This window comes from Carex rostrata, chromosome 11 (assembly GCF_964058835.1).
Source record: "Carex rostrata chromosome 11, lpCarRost1.2, whole genome shotgun sequence".
NCBI classification, from domain to species: Eukaryota; Viridiplantae; Streptophyta; class Magnoliopsida; order Poales; family Cyperaceae; genus Carex; species Carex rostrata.
In genome coordinates, this window is record NC_135928.1 from 1,308,833 (window position 1) to 1,325,496 (window position 16,664).

Here is a 16,664-nt window from a genome sequence, read left to right on the forward strand (position 1 = left end):
GGTGCATTTGGGTGCACAAAAATTTGGATGCATTTGAACCCTCCTCTTTTTATTATTGCCCATGTACTTTTGGCTGTATTGAAAATTTTGTTTGTAGATTTTTTATACATCACACCAGACTGAGGGGGAGGAGAGGATCCAGGAGGGCAATTAGTAGTTATTACTATTATATTAGCTACTTAGCTTGGAGGAGGATATGTAGGTTTAGCAGTTAGAACTGAACATGGCTGTTGATGATCTGTCCTGGTCTTAGAACAGTGTTTTGTGATGTACTGGTATTGAAAGTCAGGTTTTGGATAGCCTGATACTGGCTAGTGCAGTAGTTGATCATTGTCTAAAATTTTATATTATTAGGTGAATGTGAGAGATTATAGAATATTATTTTATTAGTAAATGGGAGAATTATAATAAGTTTGGAAGAGTAATATTAAAGATGTTATGAATCTTAGAGAGACATAAATAAGGTTTTGGAAGTTTCTGCAGCAAAACAAATATCCTGTTTCAGTATACCCATAAAAAACACTAATATCCTGTTTTCAATTTTCCATCAAAACAAAAAAAAAATCCTATTTTTCTAATTGAAATTAAATATCATTTCTTTTATCCTATTTTTCTTGTAAAACAATAAAGAGGGATAGAAAAATCCAGCTGTACCTAAAATCTTTCCTTCCAAATTCAATTATAGTCAAGTAACTTCTTTAGTGAATTTCTCATTTCATTTAGGATAAAAAGAGATAAAACAAAAAAAAATTACGTTATTTCATTTAAATGTAATGTCTCGAAATTTAAATGAATGTATTTATTTCATCACCTGAACTTTGTGATTGTCAAACAATTTTGCACAAGTTTGCTTCAATCAACCAAGGCGTTACAATTGGGTAAAGATTTTGACAGAGTTAGTTTTGCTTCACGCAACACACGACTGATAGAGACGAAATGAAAAAAATATAACTACTGCGTTGCGAGAAGTCAAATCAATTATGTCAATATCTGACCAGTTACATTGTTGAACTATCATTTTAAATAGGCAGTGAAACTAAACTCTGGAAACAAGTTAAATGAAGAACTTGTGAAGGAAAATCGAATTGGAATTTTGGGATAGTGAGCCCAGTTAATGCCAGCTTGCTGCTTGTGTCACATTTCATAAATCATATTTAATTTTGATTTCTTTTGGGTCATTGATTGGCTAAATTATTTCATTAATCCCTCTCGTCTAATGGATTTGAGAAACATATTTTGCTCTGAAAGGAAAGAGTTTAGACACCATTGTACTTTTCTTTCTTTGTTTCCTATATAATTTAGTTAGAAATAAACATGATTTCTCCATTTTAGACAGTGTTTTAAAATGCGGCCGCATATGCGTATGCGGTCGGCAGTCGTGCTCAGAATGCCCATGCGGTTTTGACCATGCGGCCGCATATGCGGTCCGAATATGCGGTCATGCGGATTAAAAATGCGGCCATGCGGACTGAAATATGCGGCCATGCAGTTTTTCCATGCGGTTTTGATAATTTGATTGTATTTTAATTAAAATTTATATTAAAAAAATTCAAAAAATTATTTTGGTTATGTTATTATGTGAAAATAAATTCAAATATATGAATATGAATATATATATACGTGAATTTTTATTTTAAAATCCGCATATATAAATCCACATGAAAATCTGCATATGCGTCTGCATACCGCGTATGCGGTATGCAGTGGCCTTCCGCATGCATGAACAAAACCGCATTTTAAAACACTGATTTTAGATGAAGGATAAACTAGTCAATTTATTTTACTAATAAACAAATAATAAATAAAATGAAAAAGGGGATTTTAGTTAGAAATGAAACATGATTTCTCCATTTTAGGCCAAGGATTAACTAGTCAATTCAACTTTAAGAATAAACTAATAATAACTTTTATGAAGAAAAAAAGGAAAAGAGAAATATCGGTTAATTGATAAAATATAATATTTTTTAAATTTTGCTGGAGAAAGAAGAAACTTTAAAGGGGCAAATTTCATGTACACCGCTTAAAAATTTCGAAATTATGTATTTCTTCCTCTAAAATTCATATATCATATTTATCATAAACTCATAAAGCTACCCTATTTATTGCCTTTTTCTTTATTAAAATTCATTAAACAAATAAAAAATATGTAGCATGTGTAATAGACCTAATTAGCTAAATTTGTGAGTTTTTGAAATGAAAAAGATAAATAAGAAATTATGAATTTTAGAAAGGGAAATACGTAATTTCAAGATTCTTTAGGGGGTATACATGAATTCCTCCCTCTTAAAAAATTGATGGGTACACTGACAGGGTCACACTCACAAGCTCCAGCTTCAACGGCACGGAAGCAGAGTAGATCACTCAGGACATAGGGTTTTGGAAGAACGAAACGGGTAGGGAACGGCGTATTGATCAATCGATTGATCGGGCAAGCAGTGGGAAATTATTCGGTGCGAGTAGTAGTGTTGGGAATCATAAAGGTCAAACAATTACATCTTATCTAGAGATCAAACAATTACATCTCATCTAGAGATCAAATATTTACATCATGAGGAAGAAGAAACAATTTCCACCTTAACCTAAGAGCCGTCATATGCCAAAAAGACTCAAAACATAATATTTAGTGCGGAATACAATACCTGATTCCATGCCGTTTGCCATGAAATATCAAATCCTATGGTGGAGCAACAATTGTCTCCGTAAGCGTGAGACAAGACTCTAGATGCCTAGCTTTTCATTCTCGCCCTTTTGGTTGAATAGTGGATTAAGTCTTCCAAAGCAACAAGATCGTCATTGAGAAATCATCTTTAAATTTCTAATGGATTTCTCTTCTTAATTCTTTGATGGTGGAAGAAGGGAGAAGACTCTCAAAATTATGTATAATAATAACCTCTTTCAGAATTCTGAGTTGAGTTGGTTATCTTGTGCCTTGGGACCCATCCTTATATAGTTTTACACATCTGGCAATGCGAGTGCGGGTGCACTGGGCCGCACTAGACTCAGTGCGCCCGCACTAGGTTGAGATGTGTCCAAATAACTGCTTTTCTTTTAGCCCTGAATTTTGCCTAAGTCCTGAGTGCATCCGCACTGGGCTCCAGTGCGTTCGCATTACGCTCGGACTTTTCTGTATTGAACTTCAGAAAATCTCCAAAATTTGTCTAAGTCTTTAGTGCGTCCGCATTAGGCTCGGACTTTTCTGCATTTCTACACTGAACTTCAGAAAATTGTCTCAGTCCTGAGTGCGTCCGCACTGGAGTCCAGTGTGTCCGCACTAGGCTCAGACTTTTTTCTACGTTGTCCTGAAGTTAAAAAAAAAATGGCTAAGTACTGAGTGTGTCCGCACTAGGCTCAGTGTGTCTACACTCAGGGTCAAAAATAGCAATTTTCTGTATTTGCAAATCTCAGAATCAGTCCATCAATGATTTGATCTTTGCCTAAATTGTTTCTACACATTTATGGACCATGTCCTATTGAATATATAGATTGTCTAATATCTTAATTTCATATTAGATCACTTTAATTGTGATAACCATATGTGACAGTAAACAATTCATAATTATATTACATATATGCTCAACGTTGGATTAAGATCCAACAATCTCCCAGTTGAGCAATATGTTATACTCTTTTAATTATGTATTGTCAACTTTATGTGCGCACATACTTTTCTGTCATCCTTATGTATTTCTAAACCAATTCCGTCAATCAATTACATTAGCAAATGACTAAAGCAGCTTTCGTCACATTTATTTTAGTCGTGTCTAGAAAATCAATAATCTCAGTACTAAAAGAATATTATAAGCCCAGAAAACTCTTATCGGCCGTTTTTTTTTTCTTTCTGAAAACAACCATTTAAGTAGATTGCTTGCTTTCATTTCTGGGCCAATTTAATGAAGGTTAATTGACCGGGGGGCGTACACTTAAAAGCCTCTCACAATTGTTCGTAAGCCCTAATCATCTATTATCTTGGAATCCATATTCAGCGAGGTAACAGAATATTTCTGTTTGGATCACGACCGTCCGATCGGAATCCGGATCAATCCAATCCGAGCTGGAACGTTCGGGGTCTCTTTAATAGTCCTGCGGATTCTGATTGAACGGTCCAGATCCAAACAGAAATATTCTGTTACAGGTGATACGAATTGATTATCTTGTTCCACCAGAGCAACGAATGAAAGACCGACCTAGACCATTATCTACCGTGTGATTAACATCTGACAAACTGGATAACCTAGACCCGGTGCCTCGTCGCCGCCTCTTGCTCGATGGATACGCTTCGCGAAACTCTCTCAAGCGCCCGGCCCCTCTTACGACAGTAATCTCTCTCTCGCGCGCGCGCGCCAAATTTTTGATAAAAATAATACTCATTGAGCTGCTGAGTTTGCTAATCGGTGCAATTTTACAGTTTTGTGATCTATATCCTGAATTTTGATGCGCTGGTTTCTTTCAGTTTTTGTTTTGTTTCTGATGAGTGCTTAAAATCGTACAACGAGTTCAACTCGCAAAGTGGATGCCAAGATCTGTTCGAACTGTTTCAGATCTACATTTTTTTAGGTACATTTGGTTTACCCTTTTTATGCCAGTTAATCGAAACATTTATTCTCGTTTTCTTGCATGTTGTTATGTCCGTAATAGGTTCTCATTTGTATTTTGTTCTATAAATGATTGAAATCTTCATTTTGTATTTCTTCTGTTATTTTCTGTACTAACAATGATATACAATTTAGATTATTTTTAGGGTTTTCTTTTGCTGTAAAATTGTTGTAAAATTCTTATATTTGATTTTTATAGCCTGATTATCTGAAATAGAAAGCTGAGCAAGTTAACTTGGTTACTCATTCACATTTTTTAATCAATTTGCCAGGTATTGATGAGGAAGAATTATTCACAGGCCCTTCTGACAGTTTAAGTGGACTTGATGGTATTGTTTCAATGTCATGTTCCTTGATTGCATTTTACGATAGGATATTTGAATGCCACTATAGAAATTGACTTGAAGGTTATTTGTTGAAGGGTATCATTAATCCAAAATCAAGCCTTTATCCATGCTTGACAAATAGAAGCATTATTCAATAGAGAATACCCTATTGATGCAATGGATTGAAGTTTGCACTTAGCATTTCCTAACTTGCTAGTGTTAAAAGCCTCATCCAGGACTGCATATAAATTAAGAATTTGAGGTCTGTTAATTAATATTTACCAGTTGGCATTTATACACAAAGGTTGAACATATGTTTAGTGGCAATTTTCATAGGAGTTAGGTTAAAATACCCCATTGTTTTCGTGTGCCAATCATGCCTCACATCCTTATCTCCGTTTCAAAGTTCAAACAATCGATCCGAACCACTCAACATGATCTCCATATTAAAACTTACTTGGAGAGCAAATTTTATATTTTTTGGAAATGTTTACTATTTTTTAAGTTAGGTACAAATCAATTTTTGGTCCAGAATCTTTTGAAAAACAGTGATTTTGTACCTATCTAAAAAAATAGTAAAAAATAGAAAAAAAATAGAAAATTTGGTCTCCAAGGACACTTTAATATTGAGATCAATGTTTAGCGATTTGGATCATCTGTTTGGACTTTGGATACGGAGATGAGGATGTAAGGCTTGATTGGGGCACAAAATTAATGGGGCATTTTAGTCCTCTTTTCATAGAAGCTTGAACTTAAATTTTGTGGCATTTGTCCACAAAAGCTAGAACATAACACTACTGGCATTTGTCCACAAATCTCGAGTCTGAATCACTTGAGTTGAGATACTCATCTTATTGCTTCCAGTGACATGGCATTGTTAGCCCTTTGATGGTAATAATGATGGCATCCAATGGCTACAATGTTATGTAGGCTGGTGCAATTTTGTTGAGTGTTTAAACTTTTATCTAGTGGCATTTGTCCACAAAAATGCTGGTGTCCATATCCTCTACATTATTTTCACTGTGCGGCATGACAGTGTGACTGTTGGATGATGATGACATCCCACAGGTATATTGACATGCTGTATAGTGCAAATATTGTAGAGTATTTGGACTTGAATTTGGTGTCATTTGCACACGAGTATGGAATGAAAACTAGTGGCATTTGTCCACAAAAATGTTGGTGTCCATATCCTCTACAATATTTGCACTGTGCGGCATGACAGTGTGGCTGTTGGATGATGATGACATCCCACAGGTATGTTGACATGCCGCTTAGTGCAACTATTGTAGAGTATTTGGACTTGTAGCTGGTGTCATTTGCACATGAGTTTGGAACGGAATCTAGTGGCATTTGCCCATGCAACTCTAGTTCAAATTCTCTTCAACACTACATTGTGATGCACAATACTGTTATGTTTGATCTTGTCATCAAAGATCCAACATAACAGTATTGTGCAGCATGCGGTGGTGCTGTAGAGCATGTGGAGTTTTCTCTAGTGGCATTTATCCACAACTATAGGAGTTCGGTTATGGCACTAACAGTAGTACCAAGGAGTTTGTACTAATAGTTCGAATATTACATTTGAAGTTCAAGCAAGTAATCCAAGCAGTCCATTGCGATGGAAACATTAAAATTTAGTAGAGTGACATTTTTTCCAACTCTTTTGAAGTTTTATCACATCAACTGGTTTAGTTAGAACTTGCCATAAATGAATGGTCAGAGATATAGTTTGTATTGCATAAACATTACATAGAATAAGCACATGAGTAAACCAATTAACTAGACATTATTACTACATATAAGATTAGTTGTGTATCAAAACTCAGTACATGTATGCATTACTGCACCATAAGTCAACAATATTTGTGTTTTTTTGTCATTCAATAGTCCACATAATGGATGGGTAAAGTACTTTTATAAAAATAAAATTTGGAACTATACTAGGTTTTGATGTGTATATATCTTAATGGAATGCTTGGATCACTGGTTTGGATGTCAAAATGTAAGATTTAAACCTTTAGTACCAACTCCTTGGTACTAATGTTAGTACTATGGCAAGACTCAAGATATCATGTATGTATCACTCGAGTCCAGGCCCTCTGTAGCAGGGCACTGGTGTTACATGATGGTGTTGCCATTGGATTTTATCATCAGAAATCCAACGGTTGCAATGTTGTGTACCACAGTGCTGTGCCACAGGGGATCTGGACACGTATAGTGGCATTTGTCCACGAAGCTTGGAGATGTACCCGGCATTAGTCCGTGAAGTTGAGACTAGATGTAATTAGGTGGCATCTGTCCACTGCTTTAGAGAATATTTAGGCTAAACTGAAGGTGATCAGAAATCATGATAATTGTGAGGATGGGTTGCTTCATCAGCATAGCATGCTGGCGGTAGTCTCTATTGTTTTATTGTTTTATATTATTATTTTTAACCATTATTGTTATTTTTTTATACTAACCAAATTTTTAACTCCGCCTATGTTATGATAATGCATAGCCGGTCCCAAGCCCGGATATAAGGAGGAGGGTTAAACTAAAAAACTTGGTGACTTAAAAGAAAAAAGAATCAAATTCAGAATAATGATCTAATTCTTTCATCATTAAAGGTCAGGTATCAATAGCAATATCATATTTTCTTGTTATTGATGCATTCATTGTTACCAGGGTTTTTCCTCAATTTTATTACTTCTGTAGTAATATTAGATGGTTGGTTTATTGATGCGTTGTTGCAAGTTTTTTTTTGGGACCGTTGGATAAAATTTTTCCTTGTTTGTTTGACTGGTATTTAACTGCAGAACTATGGATAAAGGGTGCAGTTGAGCCAAGTTGAAAAGCTTTATTGTAAAATGCCATCTGGTTTGAAGGGCTTTATATACGGAACAAACTATCAATGGAATGAACCAAATGGAGAAAACAATATCAAAGTTTACCTAGTTTTTGGAATATGATTTTACATGATAAAACAGTTATCTTTGAATGCATACAGATCAGATTAAAGCAGAAGCAGGTATGATGGAAATGCATTGGCAACTAAAACTATCAATGGAAATACATTACCAATGTTTGGTGTCTCATTTTGCATTAAAAAAGTTATCTCGTGTCATGTTATATTTAAAAAGTTATTTTGTATCGGTATTGCATATTATACTAGAGTTGGAAGAAAAATAGTTAAATGAAGCACAAAAGTTCACCCAGAAGTATACCATCAGTGGACAGTGGTCAGTGGTGCAACCTTCAAGCCTTAACTATGCTAATAGCCCAGTGTTATTCAAATTGAACCGGAAATCAACTCGTTAGTGCTTCGGTTTACTGGTTATAACCTTTGATTTTTTATAATATGGAATTATTAATAAATAGAAAGGTTCTGCCCCAAATAAAATGCAACTTATCAACCCTCGACTAATTTTAGCCAAGCGCACAAGGTATAAAAATATATATTGTCGAGCTAATACATTAAATAAAATTATTTATCAAATAAAAATTTGATATTCCTAATGGCTAAAAAATAAACCAGCAACAAAATTGAAAGGCTAAAAGTTACAATTCTAAAGTTCAGCAAATTATCGCTCGATAATTAAAACATCTTAATATATGCATCTTACAAATGAATTATACTCCGATGCAATTATAACGAGAGATTTGAGCTTTAAACTAATTTTTTATTTCAAAATGTGAAGTTTTTAACATTTTTTTTTAATTATTTTTATAGAACCTAAATCTGTCCAATCAAATCAGTAAATACTGGATATTGGATAATTAAAGATGCAATCTCGTATAAACCGTCCTGTTTTTATTATTATTATTAGTAATTGAAGATACAAAAAAGAAAATACTAAATTAGAAAGTGGGAACATTTTGAATGGGTTGTAATAGGTCACATCGGACTGTCTAAATTTATTTAAGTTATTTTTGTCTGACGAAGACTTAACTTAAAATAGAACATGATAAGAGTTATTATATACGGTATAGTCATATTAGATTGAGGATGGCTAAGTTATAATTGTCTGGCGAAGACTTAAAATTAAGGTTAACTCAGACGAGAGGAGAAAATATCAAAAAAATAATTTTCATTGACAACGATCTTACATGCATAATTAACAAGTTAAGCTACCTAAACATGTGGTTTAAACGTTTGACGATTTAAGTGATGACTAAACTCATATACCTCAGTCTAGTCAACTAAACACGAACTAAAATTTAACACCATATATCCATGTGTTTTATGCAAATGGATGCGTAACATTGCAGATGGAGTTACATTCATTAAAAATATTCTTGCATAACAAACTAATAGTATGTCATTCTTACAAATATTAGTTTATATGTGTTGCAACGGGGGTATATTATAAGAGAACAAAAGAAAAAAAAAACTCACACAAAATAACATATTTTCATAAAATAATAAATCAATAAAAAAAATAATTATTCAATAATATCCATGAATGATACTAAAATAGATTGTTCTAGATCCAAATTAGAAATAAAAAAATAATTAGTATAATAAAGCCCAATGAAAAATAACGTCGACTTAGTGCAAATGTAAATCTCATTCTTTAATAACATACTCATGAGCTTTTATTTACTAGTACATACCATGTTTTTTTTGTTATGTTGCTTAACAATAAAACAAAAGAAAAAAAAATCAACAAAATAAGTTTTATTATTTGATTTTGTCATATTATGAACATCTTTTGTTGTCATATTATGACTTTATTATTGTTATAAGGATTATCCTCCTCTTTCTAGAATTTATACGTATTTGTGTACCTAAAATAAAAAATAAAGAATATAATTAAGTTTAATTAAATGGGATGATTAAATGACAAATAATATTATTTAAATGATTCCAAAGAACATAATGAATTTATAAAAAAAAAAACACAGAAAAATGTTTCCACCAGTAAGTACCTAAATTTTACACACAGAAATGATAACAGATGCAGCTCAGGAAATTCAAATCATTACTTCTAACTTCACTACTCTTCAAGTCTTAAGGATTTTTTTTTTTACTTTTTTCTTCTTCTTTTTTACTGACAGCTGTAAGGCCCATTCACCTTATTCTATCCGATTTGTTCTTGCTACAACTGTTACTTATATATTGAAATTAGCCATTGATGAGGACCTATAATGCAGCAAAGTTACCACATATTTACATATAGTAGTCCGCATAATTATGGAGATTCGTACGAGTTTTATATAAAACCAAAAAAAAAAACCTCCATATTATTTTCCCAATTAGCAGTGATGTATTCATTCGTTGGAAAATAGACTACCTAGCTGAAGAGGCTTCCCAATGTGATACAGAACTTGTCAGTTTTAGCAACATGCCTAATTTTCCCATGTATATCTTAATATTTTCCGGTGGCTTTTCCTTTGTTTGCATTTGTAACAAGTTTCTTTCCGGTGGACAAGGCATTGCTGCTTGTAGTATATGCTCCTGCACTGTGAGTTGTACTATTTGTAACAAAATTTCTCACATTTTTGAATTTTTTTTTCTTTTGTTTATAATGTACTATAACTCCTAAAATGGGTATGCAAATATAAAAAAAAAAAAAAAAACTGTTGTAAACAATTACTTTGGTAGCAACTACCAATTTTCTCAAAAAAAAAAAAAAAAAAAAAACTGTTGCGGCAACTATGCAATTAGTTGTAAATAAAATTGGAATGAAATGAAATGCTATCAGGCGATTCAGGCCAGATAAAATAACGGACTAATATTGGGCCATCTATTTTCTTCCCCGGCGATATATCCGATCCGCTAAAATTAGTTCGAAAAAACCGACTTCCTTCAACTGCTGAATTCGCTCTATTTAAGTCCGCTCGCTCTCGCTACAAGCCCCACCGCCTCGTACCCTTTTGAGGCCTCCTCCTCCCCCCCCTCCTCTTCCCCTCCGCCAAATCTGGGGTTTCTCACTTGGTATCTATCCCGCTCGCCCCCCTCTCGACCGGATGCGTTCCTCTCTGTTGGAAAGGTAACCTCTTGCTCTTTCTGAAAATTAGTATCTCTTAGAAAGATCGGTTTGAGTTTGGGATTCGTTAACACCAAGTCGATTTTATTTTTTCTCTTCTCAATCTATGATTTTGTTCTGATTCTTCTCGTTTTCGTTTTCTCTTTCCTTCTTCAAAAGTTAAATCGTCTAAGAAGGTCGATCTTATTTTGTCGGCCCTCTGTAGTTCCACTTAGGGTTAGTTCTTGTAGATTAAATCCTTTGGATTTTCACGTTTTAATTTATTTCAAGTGTAAGATCCATAACTACTGCTTCTTTTCCATGAGCGCTCTAACTGAAACACGATTTTATCATATTTTACCGCAAGGTTGTCATCTATTCTATTCTTTGCGATTTTTCTCCGGGGAAGCAAAATTTATATCCACATCTCTCATTACACAGTACTTTTGGATTCAAATTTTTCGGAACTGATACAATTATAATCTATAAATTGTGGCGGCCAAAATATTGTTATTGGTCGACTTTGTTACTGATTGTTCAGTTTCTCTTCTGTAAACTTCTTCCTTTCAGAACCCTGGAAACTTCTTACAGCATGAGGTATACTGTTTCAACTTGCCATAATAGTTTAATTTAGGTTACATGGTTGATTTGAGGATTTTTTTATTGGGGTATGAAGATGATAGCTAGCCCAACCTCCAACAAATAAAATAAAGAAAGAAAATAAACGAAAATAAAAGAAGGGAATCAAACAAGAAAAATTACTGTAAGCAAACATTAAGTTGGCATTTCTCTATTGCAAAACATGTTTTATTATACTTATACTCTAAAGTGATATGTTTTATAGGTGATCCAGAGCAATAGAGGAGATGCCAACCACATCTTACCACAGTATTTCACCATATAGCTGTGTAATTTGATGGCATACACTAGATATCTCAGGTTTGGGTGGGCATTTGCCACCAAGCTTGGGTGACGAATCAAGCGGGCTGCTTGAAATGAGCTTGATGAATCAGGTGGCATTTGAGCAAGGTCTTTGTCTCTCCCTGTTTGTGTTTATCTATGAGCTTGATGGATTAAGTGGCATTTGTCCATGGGTCTCTTTCTATTAGCTTGATCTTGATGATGTTACAAGGGGCTTTCTCTCTTTGAGATCGATGATTAATTCTGTGGCATTTGTCCACAGGTCTCTCTGTGAGGTTGATGATCAAGAAAGGTGCTTTCTCGCTATGTGCTTGAGGATGATCAAGGGTCTCTCTTTCTCTCTATGTGCTTGATTTTGAATCAAGGAGCCATCTCTCGTGCAATGTGCTAATCAAGGGACTTTTCTCATTATGTGTTTGATTATGAATCAAGAGGTCTCTCTTTGAGCTTGGTGATTAATTAATCAAGTGGTATTTGTCCATGCGTCTAATTAATCGAGGGACATTTGTCCAGTAAAAGCTTGATGAGAAGAGCAATGTGGCATTTGTCCACTTGGCTTGGAGAAAGTCAACTGTGGAGTATGTGTTGGCCATTCGGTTTGAGTAACCCGAAGGTTTCAACTGTCCACAGGCTTGATGAGAAACCATATGTGGCATTTGTCCACGGCGTGTTTGATGAGATTTGAGAACATGAAAATGTGGTTGCGTTATGAGATCGGAGAAGGCTGATGTGGCATTTGTCCACAGGTCTTGATTTGATTGAAAAAAGACTGACTTGGCATTTGTCCATGTTTGCTTGTAGTTCTAGCTAGTGGTGTTGGCATCTCTCATGCTTGAGTTATGCATATTTACCTATTATGCTTGTGAATAAACTTGGTGGCATTTGTCCACGGTGTGTTTTTGCAATTCTCCTTGTGAATAAACCTGGTGGCATTTGTCCACGGTGTGTTTGATGTGATTGGAGAACGTGAAAATGTGGTATGTCCCCAGTGCGTAATGAGATCATAGAAGGCGTGGCATTTGTCCATGTAGTTGCTTGTAATTCTAGCTAAAGGTGTAGGTATCTCTCATACTTGAGTTATGCATATCTTATCTACTTTTCTTGTGATGAAATCTGGTGGCATTTGTCCACAGTGTGTTTGATGAGATTAGATAACGTGAAAATGTGGCAGTTGTCCACAAAAGATGATGAGAAAACAAGTGGCATTTGTCCATGGCAGCTTGAAGGTGAATGTGGATCTAGCAGTCGATTGAGCCTAAGATCGGAAAGTTTGAAGATCAAATAACCTGGCATTTCCCACTTGAAGGCGTCGCAACACCGATTGATATATTTCTTTAGGATGATATATATGGTGGTAGTACTCTTTTCCCTCTTTCAACAAGTAATTTACACTTTTATTTACTAATTTTTATTTTATTATCATTGGCTACTAATGATTTCCAAGTTTTAACTCCGCCTATGTCATGTGCACATAGCCGGTCCCAAGCCCGGGCAAAGGAGGAGGGTTCAGTTAGACAAAAAGCTTGAAAATTGGGGAAAAAATTAAGGAGTTTAAAAAAAAAAGGCAGTGTATTCTTTGTTTGTACTTAATTGGTCGATCATGTTCTTTTGCCTTGTGATACATTGTTACAAGTTATCAATTTGCATGTTTGTTTAATTGCGTAATTTAGATAAGTGGTTTAATTGAGCGCAAGTTTTTAACTGATTATGTGGTGCTATTTGATTAAACAATCAAGAATGTCAAATTGGATCTAAAATGAGGCTTTGTTCAACTGGGGCTAATGAAGAGTTATTTTGGGTTGATTTAGGGAACTAGCAAAAGTTGGTACAAAACAAGCAAACTAAAACAACACTTTGGGGGAGCAATTTACGGGGCAGAGTTTTTAACTACCCAAGCCACTTTTGTCAGGTTTTGTTTCCTCCAAATGGTCTTATGTGGTTTCTTGGCCTGGGAAATAGCTTTATCAAAACTGATTCTGAAAACCCTAAATGAGAAAGTCGAGATAAAATAGTTATGCCCGTCCCTTCTGTATTATTTGCAACTGATACTAAATGTTTTTTTTTCTTTATTTATAAATTACACCTGTGTTCTAAGCTTGATTTGTACAAAACTATATATGTATCTATTATTGGGGCCAATAAGCTAATTTCAGGTATTTGATGCACAAAGATCACCCCTCTGAAGGCTAATCTGGATGAGAGGGTCAAATGGGTGAATTATAGGACATGACTTTCAGGCTGCATTGGATCATAGTATAATCTCTTGAGCATATTGGAAAAGGAAGGTTATTATAAGAAATAGTTAGTCTCAGCAATGCTTCATACATTGATTTACTGCTATATTATTGTCATATTGGGGACCATAATGAGGATTAGTTGCTCAACTTGAGAAAGGCATAAATTGATACTTGAGCAAATGAGCAAATGTATTTGACATGCCATGTATTTGAGATGAAAGGTCGTTAGAACTCTTTTGAGGTAAAAGATCGAAAGAACATTTTTTTTTAAGCAGAAATATTAATGCTATCAATTTCATTCATGATGTTATCATATGAATATAAGTCTAATTATTTCTGAAGAGAACTGGATATAAATAGATAGATAGATAGATAGATAGATAGATAGATAGATAGATAGAGGCAAGAGTTCCATTCATTATGTTCTATCTTGCAGTAATGTGTTTCATAGCTGTCAAGTGTTAAACAAATTAAGTATATTTAAAAGGGGACCTCAAATTATTTATGAACAGAAGTAGATATTAGATGTTTAAGGACGACATTTTCTCCATCGTACCCTTAATGCAGAGTTTTTTTAAATTAGGGATTTTTTTTTTTTTTGTGCGCGCGCGCGCCCCACCCCCCACCACCACCCCCAAACCAATTCAGAATGGGGTCCGGATCCTCTAAAGTAATTCAATCTTTGAGTTTTGGATTAAGACCATCCGATTTGAATCTGTCGCTTGAGATCGCTTCGCTATTTGAATTCATCTCTCGGGATGTGTGTACTTCACTTCGAATAAATTATCACGGATTCGAATTGAACGGTTCTGATTTAAAATCTAAAATATAAGTTACTTCACTGGATTTGAACTCTTCAAAATGCAGAGTCCATTATATCGTTCTCTGAGTAGCACAGAAATAATTTCACGGACCAGATTTACAGATCAACTCAAAATTTGAGATAACTCGGATGCGAATTCCTGAAATTATACCTGTCAATTTTCCCAGGCCCATGCCTGGCAACCATCAACCATAGGTTCATAGACTTGTGATACCCCATACCTGTTTGTCGGCCATTGTCAAACAAAATTTCCTTTTAATCTCTTGCTTAAGTCCGTGCTTGTAATGTCGGGGATAGGGAAATTTGTAACGTGTTATGAGTAGTCAGTGTAATTTGAGTTACATACCGCGACTCGTCAGTCGTCACTAACACAAGCAGGGGTGATGCTAGACTTTCAAGATATGAGAATCAAATTTAAATGAGCGTTCAATCATATAAAATTTTATTGATGTGAATGGGAGTAAGTTCTACAGATTTTGTAGTATTTCACTCAAAATTATATAAAAAATTGTATAAAAATATAATTTAAAAAAAAAAAAATTAGAATCAATTGATCTCAATACCTTGAAGGTTTATCCGCCCCTGAACATAAAGAATAGTTCATAACACGTGAATGATCACAATATATTAGACATATTTTGTGATATGATCCTTCCCTAATCAAAAGTAACGTGGTTGATCATATTTGATCATGTTAGTTACATAAAAAGCTATTTGCTTCGAACTTTTAAGTTAGTATAAGTAATAAAGAAAACTAGGAAATTTTTTTGTAAATAATTCTAAAATAAAGAAATGATGTTGTCAAAAGAAGATTTACATATAAAACATCAAATTTATTATTTGTAGTTTGAATTATTATTGAGATAATAGTAACATCAATTTTATTTTACTTTGATCCCGTTTTGTTTTGTGTCGCACCGTGTATTGTGATGTGCTGTGATTAGATCAGTTTATTTGTCATTAAATTTTTTTTTAGCATGATTATGAAGTGCTAATGGACACGACACGCAGCACGTGAGTTTCGTTACATTATTGATACACTTGCCATGTTGTGATGTGATGTATCTTGTCATGACATTAATTTTTTTTTCATCTTCAGTTGTAAAGTTTGTAGACACAGGCGGATGTAAGTGAATGGAATGGGAGTCAATTAACTTTTATTTATTTTCAAAAATTTTGTGTTTAGACATGAATTTGTTATATAGTTTAGACTAAAATATTATTGGTACTATAAAATTGACTTGCCGCCACCCTCCCCTTTCACAATTTTAATATATGTGACTCACAATATATATTTGACCATATAACTTGAAAATCTAAAAAATATTTGTTTTTAGTTTGTTTGTGTAATTGTTGTCATTTTTATAGTGTATTTTTTACGGAGGATGATGTAGTAATTTTACAGTATTCCAATGAGCAATATCATTTTTATGATGTGGCAATTTTACAGTATTCCAATGGCTAATATAAAAAAGACAAAAATAAAATGGACTGCAATTCTCCATCGCTGCATAAAAAATAAAATAAAAAAAGGTCTTTATCTTCTATAATACTTAACGGCTGTAGAATTGTCAGATAAAGTAGTATCTTCAATGTTCGATCGAACAAGAAGAATGCATCCTGCATCAAAAATTAATCTATTAACTTTTCTCCATCGCTGCATCCTGCTTAGCTTAGGTCAGCATAATGGTAAAATTAACTTTATTAAATTTAATAATACATTTTTATATCAGCGGTAGGGGATGTAGCTCAAACGGTAGAGCGCTCGCTTTGCATGCGAGAGGTACGGGGTTCGATACCCCGCATCTCCA

General features: G+C 34.2%; 1 long non-coding RNA gene and 1 other non-coding gene across 3 annotated transcripts; both read left to right on the plus strand.

The window, feature by feature from the left end:
• Window positions 1-10,525: 10,525 nt before the first annotated feature.
• Window positions 10,526-14,073, plus strand: LOC144562277 (uncharacterized). 2 transcript variants are annotated; one of them, XR_013514035.1, is made up of 2 exons: window positions 10,526-10,896; window positions 11,717-14,073. It is a non-coding gene; the product is annotated as an uncharacterized LOC144562277 (long non-coding RNA). The 2 variants fall into 2 exon arrangements; XR_013514036.1 differs by lacking the exon at window positions 10,526-10,896 and adding an exon at window positions 11,141-11,635.
• A 2,518-nt stretch (window positions 14,074-16,591) lies between these two features.
• TRNAA-UGC (transfer RNA alanine (anticodon UGC)) lies at window positions 16,592-16,664 on the plus strand. The gene has a single exon. It is a non-coding gene; the product is annotated as a tRNA-Ala (tRNA).